The 11,264-nt window shown below is 34.4% G+C and overlaps 1 pseudogene; it reads left to right on the top strand.

Annotated features, from left to right (window-relative positions):
* Positions 1–7,418: 7,418 nt before the first annotated feature.
* LOC121392110 lies at positions 7,419–10,517 on the top strand (annotated as a pseudogene).
* Positions 10,518–11,264: the final 747 nt, after the last annotated feature.

Genomic DNA, 11,264 nt, shown 5'->3' with positions numbered 1-11,264 from the left:
CAAACCACTGTAAGTTGATATTATTGGTGATAGCTACTTGTAGTAACTTTTTGCTGCTGCTCTATTATATGCTATAAATCAGCTAGGAAAGCCAAATCTATCTTTTAAAAAAGAGCAGATCTTTTCTATTGTAGCTATACATAACGGAAAAGATGTCTTCGTGTGGTTACCAACTGGTTTTGGAAAGAGTTTGTGTTTCAAAATCCTCCCTTTCATGATGGATTACAAGCTAGGTTATGAACCAACTGCTTGAATTCCTCTAGGTCTACAAAGATTTCTCTTGAAGACACAATTCGAAGTTTGCACTTCATAAAAATATATGAAGAGAGACTATCATATACATGTCCAGAAACAATAACATCAAGTAAAGCATTTATTCACGAACCCAATTATTTCACATTCCAACAGCACTGAACAAATTTGTTGCTCTTTCGGCTTCCACTAAATAAATCTCTGCATTACTGACAAAACTCGTGCTTAAACTCGTGTAGTGAAAAAAACGTCATCAATATAAACCCACCCATCAATTCGTCATTTAATTTTGGTTGTGTCATTATGATGTCAATAATTATGTGCATGCGCAAGCAGTAATGACCAGGCTCTGGGCTCTACCGCGAAAGTCTGGGTACGAGGCTAGTACTAAATAAAAACATTCGACTAATTTTATTGAGACTTGCTACATTGTACAAAATATATTGGTTACTAAAGTCTTTATATAACAGAGAAAAGGACTAGTGAGATATTATATTTCAAAAAGACTTACAATAGGCTTAGTTAAGATAACAAATGCACTAAAACTAAGGACTAAAGCTCACTGAATTTAAAAGTCATGCTACATATACTACAGCACATGGAGTACTGCTTCTCTGACTGTATTTGTTACTACTATCTTTCCATTTCTAGTACAAACCTTTTCAAGCTGATACTGATACCAAAAGCAGACACAATGGGGGGGTAAAAAAGCCTTTTAAAAACACTTGATTAATATTATTCAGACTTCCTACATTGTACTAAATATACTGGTTATAGGTGATATATTACATTATAGTAATGACATATTACAGGTTTAGTTAAGATAACAAATGCACTAAAACTAAGGGCTAAAGCTCATTGAATTTAAAGTCAAGCTAGATATACTAATGCACAATGGAACAATGACACAATGGAGTAAAAAGCCTTTCAAAACACTTTACTAATATTATTCAGTTGGATTTACTGCATTTCCTACATTGCACTAAATATACTGGTTACTAAAGTATATATTGAGAGAACAGAAACAGAATCAGTTCATATTTTTGCTAAAAAATGAAATGAAAGTGCAGTCTAAGATTTCTAGTAAAACCACTGAAGCTGATACTGATACAAATGAGTGAAATAAGCTAAAGCTAGCTACTATACTAAATCACATGAAGTATATACTAAACTTACTGTATTAACGTAACAGGCTTGGGCTACTGTCTTTCCCTTTCGTTGTAGCGTTTACTGCAAGAACACAGTCAAATGACTTGGCTGCATGGAATCCAGTTCCTTCTTCTGTCTTGCTAAACAGCCCTGCAATGTAATGTCAGTGACCCATTTGCTACTAAAGAAGTAATGCTGTCTAAGATTTCTAGTACAAACCTTTAAAAGCTATACTGATACAAAAGAAGACACAATGGGGGTAAAAAGCCTTTATACTGGTTATTAAAGTGTATATATTACAGAGACAAGGAAACGTGACATATGTTTTAAAATGACTTATTACAGGCTTAGTTAAGATAACAAATGCACTAAAACTAAGGACTAAAGCTCATTGAATTTAAAGTCAAGCTAGATATACTAACACACATGAAGTATTGATACACTGACTGTATTTATTTACCCTTGGGCTGTAGCGAGGAACATTATTGTCTCGGATTTACTGCAGAGAACACTGTCAAATGATTTGGCTGAATGGAATCTGGTTCCTTCTTCTGTCTTGCTAAACAGCCCTGTAGAAATAAAGTCATGAATCTTGGGTGCTAAAAACGAAGTAATGCTGTCTAAACTAAGGGCTAAAACTCATACAAGCTGATACTACAAAAGCAAGCTATATAAGGGCTAAAGCTCATTGAATGTATTTACTTGCAAGGTATATAAGGAGCGAGGAACATTATTGTCTTGGATTTACTGCAGAGAAAGTCAAATGACTTGGCTGAATGGAATATGTTAGTTCTTCTGTCTTGCTAAACAGCCCTGCAGAAAATAAGTCCTGACACATAAAAAATGAAGTAATGTGGAAATAAAGTTGTGAATAGATTAAACTCAGCTAGATATAAAACACACATGAAGTATTGACACTTGACTGTATTTACTTGCCCTTGGGCTGTAGCGAGGAACATTATTGTCTTGGATTTACTGCAGAGAACACTGTCAAATGATTTGGCTGAATGGAATCTGGTTCCTTCTTCTGTCTTGCTAAACAGCCTTGTACTAAAATACTGTCTGATTAAATTGTATATATTACAAAAAGTAATGTGACTGCTATATGTTCTAGTAAATGACCATTACAAGTGATACTAAAATGCACTAAAACTAAGGGCTAAAGCTCATTAAATTTAAAGTCAAGCTATATATACTAACACACTTGACTGTATTTACTTGCCCCTTGGGCTATAGCGAGGAACATTATTGTCTTGGATTTACTGCAGAGAACACTGTCAAATGATTTGGCTGAATGGAATCTGGTTCCTTCTTCTGTCTTGCTAAACAGCCCTGTAGAAATAAAGTCGTGAATGATTGGTTGCTAAAATGAAGTAATAATGCTGTCTAACATTTCTAGTACAAACCATTACAAGCTGATACTACAAATGCACTAAACTAAGGGCTAAAGCTCATTGAATTTAAAGTCAAGTCAAGCTATATATACTAACACACTTGACTGTATTTACTTGCCCTTGGGCTATAGCGAGAGAAACATTGTTTTGGATTTACTGCAGAGAACACTGTCAAATGATTTGGCTGAATGGAAAGTCTGGTTCCTTCTTCTAAAATCTTGCTAAACAGATTTGTAGAAATAAAGTCATGAATCACGTATGCTAAAATGAACAATGCTGTCAAGACTCAAAAAAAACTCATTACAATATACACATTTTATAATATATAGTGCATAGATAACTTATGGGACAGGAAGTCTACACATGATAATCATATTCACTTGTATACACAATACAATAACCAACCAATAATACAGCACAAGCTGATACTGACACAAACTGTAGAGACAGTGAGGGTAAATTGCCCTGCAGAAATAAAGTAATGTGACAAAACATTACAAGCTAATACTGATACAAAAGTAGACACAATAGGTTTAAATGGGCTTGTACTAAATAAAAACACATGACTAAATTCTGATATAATGGTAGACATAAAACTGGGCTAAATATTATTGTAGTAATTGTACTAAAAATATACTGGTTACTAAAGTTTATAATTAGAGAAAAGGAGTAGTCAGATATGTAAACAAATGACTAATTACAGGCTTAGTTTGGATAAAAAGATGCACTAAAACTAAGGGCTACTTCTGACTCAATATTTACTTGCCCTTGTTATAGCGAGGAACATTATTGTCTTGATTTACTGCAGAGAAGACTGTCAAATGACTTGGCTGAATGGAATACAGTTCCTTCTTCTGTCTTGCTAAACAGCCCTGCAGAAATAAAGTCATGACTCATTGGTTGCTAAAATGAAGTAATGCTGTCTAAGATTTCTAGTACAAACCTTACAAGCTGATACTACAAATGCACTAAAGTAAGGGCTAAAGCTCATTGAATTTAAAAAACACAAGCTAAATATATTAACACTACATTGACTGGCAGATTGTATTTACTACTGCCCTTCTTGAGCTATAGAGAGGAACATTATTGTCTTGGATTTACTGCAGAGAACACTGTCAAATGATTTGGCTGAATGGAATCTGGTTCCTTCTTCTGTCTTGCTAAACAGCCCTGTAGAAATAAAGTCCTGACTACATTGGTTGCTAAAACGAAGTAATGCTGTCTAAGATTTCTAGTACAAAATATTACAAGCTGATACTACAAATGCACTAAACTAAGGGCTAAAGCTCATTGAATTTAAAGTCAAGCTATATATACTAACACACTTCACTGTATTTACTTGCCCTTGGGCTATAGCGAGGAACATTATTGTCTTGGATTTACTGCAGAGAACACTGTCAAATGATTTGGCTGAATGGAATCTGGTTCCTTCTTCTGTCTTGCTAAACAGACCTGTAGAAATAAAGTCATGACTCATTGGTTGCTAAAATGAAGTAATGCTGTCTAAGATTTCTAGTACAAACCATTACAAGCTGATACTACAAATGCACTAAACTTAGGGCTAAAGCTCATTGAATTTAAACTAAGCTACTAACACACTTGACTGTATTTACTTGCCCATGGGCTATAGCGAGGAACATTATTGTCTTGGATTTACTGCAGAGAACACTGTCAAATGATTTGGCTGAATGGAATCTGGTTCCTTCTTCTGTCTTGCTAAACAGACCTGTAGAAATAAAGTCAGTGAATGATTGGGTGCTAAAATGAAGTAATGCTGTCTAAGATTTCTAGTACAAACCATTGCAAGCTGATACTACAAATCCACTAAACTAGGGCTAAAGCTCATTGAATTTAAACTCAAGCTATATATACTAACACACTTCACTGTATTTACTTCCCCTTGGGCTATAGCGAGGAACATTATTGTCTTGGATTTACTGCAGAGAACAAGATTATTAATTTCTAGTACAAGTTCTGTGCCACTAGTCTTGCTAAAACAGCCCTCCAGAAGTAAAGTCCTAACACACTGGTTGCTAAAATGAAGTAATTCTGTCTAAATATATTAATTTCTCGTACAAATTTGGCGCCACTAGTCTTGCTAAACAGCCCTGCAGAAGTAAAGTCAGGCACACTCTGATTGCTAAAATGAAGTAATGGCGTCTAAGTTCATTAATTTCTTGTACAAATTTGGCGCCACTAGTCTTGCTGGTTGATAAAATGGAGTAGTGGTGTCTAAGTTTATTAATTTCTAGTACAATTTTGGCGCCACTAGTGTGGCTCATCGAATGGAGAATGTTCAGTTGATGATTGATATTGCTCCATGATAATAACAACAGTATAAGTCCCTATATCTTATCTAGTACACAGTGAACATTGTCTGTCTCAATATAAGTTTATTAATCACAAATATATGAAGCCCTGCCATGTGTTGCAGTACATCATCACATCGTTACAATGGGTGGAGTTACTCAATTTAACTCCCTATATCTTATCTAGCATTTGAGGAACATAAGCTGGCAAACCATATGATTTATTAAGTATGCTTCCCAATGAACAATAGTTGAAACAGTATAGATATAAATCATATCAATATAACAAGATATTATATTAACATAAATAAAAATCAAAACATTATAAATCAGTTCTTTGATGTATACATCTATGATGTCTATATTTAACAATTATCTTTGTAGAGTGTGCAGTAGTCAATGACTAAGACATGGTAAGTATGAACTTGACTTTCTTTAAACTATACCATCTAAATTTATAATAAGAGGATGACCACTTTTGATCAGTAGTCCTATAAAGTCACAGGATCAGGAACAAGAATGTCAGACATCATATACCTCCATTATATGCTGATACTATTGGTACGGTGTTTCAACTTGTACAAATGCTTTCGTATCTAATGAGTTAATTAAAACATAATGCAGTTCTATTTTAACACCTATTCTCACTTACATTTAACCAGGACAACTGTCAAAAAAATTTTTTTAGTATGAACAGAAAAAGTGATGGTTTCATTATTTGAGGAATTTGAGTTAAACCAAAAACGAAGAGGAATAGTTCCTGAGTCACTTTAAAGCGTCTAAAAAGCCAGTTCTTTCTAGCTTTGCACGTAGAAGCGTTCGCGTTCTCAGGATAAGTTGAATACGATAAATACACGGAGTACATGGCACGAGGGCGTCCAAAGATATACGGTAAACAATTCGCGGAAATATATTTCTAGGAAAAATTGGATGGCTTAATCAAGGAAGGCTTTGATATAATTGGAGCAGATTTTCTCATTCACTCGATGACCTGACATATGAGTACTGTGACCATCGAAGTAAGTGTGAATTTTATTACATAACAATGAATACAATTTGCATTTTAAAGACATGATGATTCAGATGAATTTGAAGATTTCTTCCAACAGAAGGTATAAAAATACACAATTTATTGATGAAAAAAATTGTGCTAACTAACAGCTGCTCTAAATTTAAAATCTTGTTGTAAACTTCTAGCACATATGACCTCTCCAGTTGATGAGAATCAACTGAAAGACAACAGTTAATATCTAGCTAGGGGTAGGAATAAAAGTATGATAATATTAACGATACCTTTGGTCAAACATAAGAACATACAACCCCTCCAACTCATGACAATCTCCTGGAGGAAAGTAGTGATTCTTTAGCTAGTGGTAAAGACTAAAGTGTGCTAATATTATGTTAACTACACCTTTTGTCACTTGTTAGCACGCATGACCTCTACAGTGGCCAACATGTCGAAGAAAAAACAGCCATTTGTTCACTACAGGTAAAAAATTCAATATTTTAACCTTTTCTAAAAACAATAGAAAATATGACCTCTATATCTGGACAAAAAACTTGTAGAAACTAACAATTCTCTCACTAGTGGTAAGACTTTTAAGTGGTCTAATATTATTTTAACTTCTGCCAAATGTTAGGACATGTGACCTCTCAAATTGATGAGCATCTCCTTGAAGAAGACACATATTATCTAACTAGTGGTAAGAATGAAAATGTGCAAATATTATCTAAACCTTTTGTCAATGATAGCACATACAACAACTTCAGCTGGTCAATATCTTGTTGTAGACAAAAAGCCATTATCAAACTAGTGGTAAGAATTTATAGCAAACTTAATATTGACTACCTCGTTGAAAACAATTAGCACCTGGTGAGAGTCCCTCTGTTTCTGACCAATTGCTTGTCGTGAATTCTGTTAGACCCCCTGTTCTAGAGAGTAAGTACTGATAATGTATTACAACAATAACAATAAAACCTACAATTAGTGTTGGTAAAGTCCTGATTGGTGAAAGTGAGAGTGACGACAGTTATGATGAAAATGAACATTGACTATTTTACTTACAACTATCGGATCTACAATTCTACAGCTATTGTACCATCCACTGTGGCTCTTGATGCTTGTACAATTGATGTAAACGAGGAACTAAAAAATACAAGAATTTGCTATGAATGGGTGTACTTGTCGACTAGGAGAAAAACAACAACCTTGCTGTACAACCATTACTTCTGACGAATACAAGAGTTACAGGATAAGCATATTTGAACTGACAAAGAAGGAATTGGATTGGGTTGTCATGGTCAAATAGCAGCTATGACCAACTTCAGTTACGTAAGTGTTAACCACTATTTCTCTCAGACTTGGAAATACCAGCACTCAACATTTCTACATGGAAGGAGACGGGTCTGTTTAAAGACTTTCTTTTTTTTATATGACATCAGCACTAAGAAATACAAGGTGCTAAAAAGGCATTACCATGACAATGGTATTGCTACACGACAACATGGCAATGAGGGAAAGTTACCAGCTAATACCTTGGCAAGAGATGATATTGACAATTTATTGACATTCCTGGACAACTACAGTGAAGAGAACACAATTCTTTTAGCAGGTAGAATTCCAGGATAAAAAAAGGGATGACTGCAAGCTATTACCATCAAGCACTACAAAAAGAATGATCTAGATAAAATACAAAGACTCAACTGAACAATGTGAAGGTCAATGTGCTGCTTACACTACTTTCTGCTGTTATTGGAGGAAGCTTCAACCAAATCTTTGTATTACAAAACCTATGGCTGATCTTTGTGCCATCTGCCCACAAGAACAGCTCCCTTATTGCTAGTTCCTTTAGATTTGGGACATCAGAAAGTGAAAGAATAGAGGTAATATTAGAAGGAATGAGTGGATACATTATATTACAATACAAATATTATGCTGGTTACATATGTAAATGTACTTTAGGTTTTAAAAAAGGCTAAAGAAATCAGAGTTAGTCAAATCAGAGAGAAACTATTATCATCTTGTGACAAAAGAGGCTCATCGTATTTCAGTGGAGCATTTTCTATTAATAACAAGTACTCACCTCCACAACCAGGTCTATACAGTCAACCTCAATCTGGGCATAGCCTGGCCCATTACTGCTTTGACTTTGCTCAACAGGTTCTATAAAATGAAAATAAACCTAATTTAACATAATTTATAGGTGCACTTTCCAAGTGACCCATGGCAGCCTGGACCACTCTATTTCAAAACACCACGAAAGTGCGGTATCTTTGGAGTGCACTGTGAGAGTATTCCAATGCAGATGAATTACCTAATTGATGAGTCAGCAGTAACAGGAAAAGGGGCTAATGAAAGTCATCAGTATGCTCCACCACTTCTTTTAGACAGATGGTCTTGGAGAAGCACATTGCCATCTACATGCTGACAATTGCGTTGGGCAAAATAAAAACAAACACAGTAATTCAGGTACTATAATACTGTGAGGGTATAAATTTTCGTGGGGGATTTAATTTCGCTGTATTCGTTCGTGGGTTGTTGTTTTATCACGAAATTTAACTTTTATTCCACCCACGCATGATCACGTGATCTCAATAAATAACGGCTACTGTAAAGGGTTACTTCTTTCTATTTTACACTGAAGTACTTCTCTGTCAAGTGCCTCCCAGACTTTCTTGTATATATGTACCCTCTCAGTATGGATTCATAGGAATAGCTAGCCATACTTCACAAAAATCACGCTTGTGTTCACAACACGTGTCTGATACCACACCCATTAATTAATACTTCACACCCACTAAACACGCAAACTTAAATAATAAAGCAAAATTAAAAAAAACATGAAAATTTAAACCCTCAAATTTGTACCCTTACGGTAAGCTACTTTCAAAAATTAATAATAACACTCATAAATTTAGTACCTTTTGTGGAGAGTTCTTGTCAATCTAGACAGTTGCATCACTCTCTCTTTCCTTCCAGTTGGACACACAAAATTTTCCCTAGACTGGTGTTTTGGACTTGTGAAACCAAAAATACAGAAGAAAACATAGTTGGTTGCTTAAATGACATTCACCATCTTGTTGAGCAATCAGCTGAAGTCAACCCAGCCCAGTTAGTTGTTAACCAGAATGGAGAGATGGTTGTAAAGATGCACGACTGGTCAGATTTTCTCACCCCTCACTTTAAAAAAATTCCTGGTATAAAAAAAATTAAACATTTTCACATCAGTACAGACAAACCAGGTATTTTCTAAAAATTTAACTTCTTATCTATATCTACAATAGGAAAGTTAGCACTAAAAACTTCTTTGCATTCTACAGTACATACATTTAATGCCCTAATTACTCCGTGGACTCCGTCTCAAGACAGTTTACCACTTATAATTTTATCTAAAGGTTTAGATTCCAAGAGACAGTGGTACCTTATGATAATACTAGGGAACACTGCCCTAACAAATTATGAAGAAACTATGTTTGCCCTCACCCAACTGTACCACGGCTAACTGAGAGCACTAGCAACAAAACCTTCTGTCTAATATAATTTAACATACTTTCGCTATTTTTAATTACACGGTAGAAGTAACACCAATATAGAGACTTTACACTCTTTCTTGTAATGATTGTAGCTCACCTAAACTACTCTCTTCACCAATTTCAGATCAAAACAAAACCTTAAAAGTAATGAAAACACAGCAGGATGGTAGGATCCCTTTCCCTTAGAAAAGACCCTGACTCTGGATCACGTGATTTGCGGAAATATATGGTAGTATGGTATGCGTGGGTGGATGATGAAATTCTTATTCTCTAAATTAATTTTTTGGGTAGTAGCCAATCTTTTTTAAATTGTTTATACATTGTTATTTTAACAACGCATGCGTCTATGAAAGGTATCAACAAATTCAGCGTTAAAAATCCTTTAAAATGGCATGAAAAAGTCAAAAAGGACAGAAATGACTTAAGTGGTCCTCCTTTTGCATATCCGGTCACATATAGCTGCAACAAGTATTGAACTAATTATGTAACATCCAGTAATTCCTTGCATAATGCTGTACATATATCTCTTAATATAAAGCTGGATATCATATCCAACCATGAAATTGGTCAATGGTGAGCTATGTACAGGATCATACCCAGACGTACAATGTTTCCTGGTGTTTGTAGGTCTGGGTATGAGACTATGTGGGGTCTGACTTCTGGTTTCGTCATTGTCACAACAGTCAACTTAATGGATAACCTCCTTGTTTTCAGGATTGATAATTAGAGACAAATCAATATGAAAGTGTATCTCAATGATTTTAGAATTACAGTACATTAAGTTATATGTGACTTGTTGTTTTATTCATTTAGACTAGTTCAATGAGATATCTAAGTACAACATTACCAACAGAAGCAGCTGCACAAACAAAGTGTTAAGGTAATTGTCTAAAATGTATGTGATGATAGGTATAGTATTGGTCAACATTTTAATGAGGCAATCATCTCAGTAAAGAGTATTTAATTTGGTTCTGTTAACGTTAATGAGTACATACATGCAGCATGCGGTCTTACTCTCAACAGTCTCAACCCAGCAAATTTATCTAGTTTATGTAAATTATAAAAATTATAGTAACTAGATTCCACCCTAAAATTGAATAAACCTGATAATAATAACAATACCAGATATAGAGAATGATGTGTATCTATATCTGGTAAAGACAATTTATTGTATAATGCTAAATTATTAATAGTAATTAAATAGTATGTGGTCATTAGATTTTGTAGATAGTTTGTACAGTTCTACTTGTTGTGTAGTGCATTACACTATATAGATCTCTCCACTATGATAGCCTATATTGTCCTTTCATTATAGTAAATTGTTTCAAAGTATATTTTATTCCCTATAAACTTGCTATACATACAATATAAATGTAGTTACTACAACCCATTAAATTTATTTTTCCTATATTCACAGTGTTCTAATATATCCTTTATTATAACATAACTGATCATAAAATATAAACATGTGTGATTGTTATCTACCTTCTTGTATCATAAGGACAGTCTAAACATAATATAACATTGGATTTCACTCAGTCCTCCTAATATCCCACACCAACTCTGTCTTTTTATTTCTTTTATATTATAGGCTCCTATTCAAGTTTATGGATTAGAAGAAAGATAT

The sequence above is a fragment of the Gigantopelta aegis genome, unplaced genomic scaffold (assembly GCF_016097555.1).
Source record: "Gigantopelta aegis isolate Gae_Host unplaced genomic scaffold, Gae_host_genome ctg3385_pilon_pilon, whole genome shotgun sequence".
Classification (NCBI taxonomy): domain Eukaryota; kingdom Metazoa; phylum Mollusca; class Gastropoda; order Neomphalida; family Peltospiridae; genus Gigantopelta; species Gigantopelta aegis.
The sequence above is the reverse complement of the archived record's forward strand: the minus strand, read 5'-3'. Positions and strand labels throughout refer to the sequence as shown.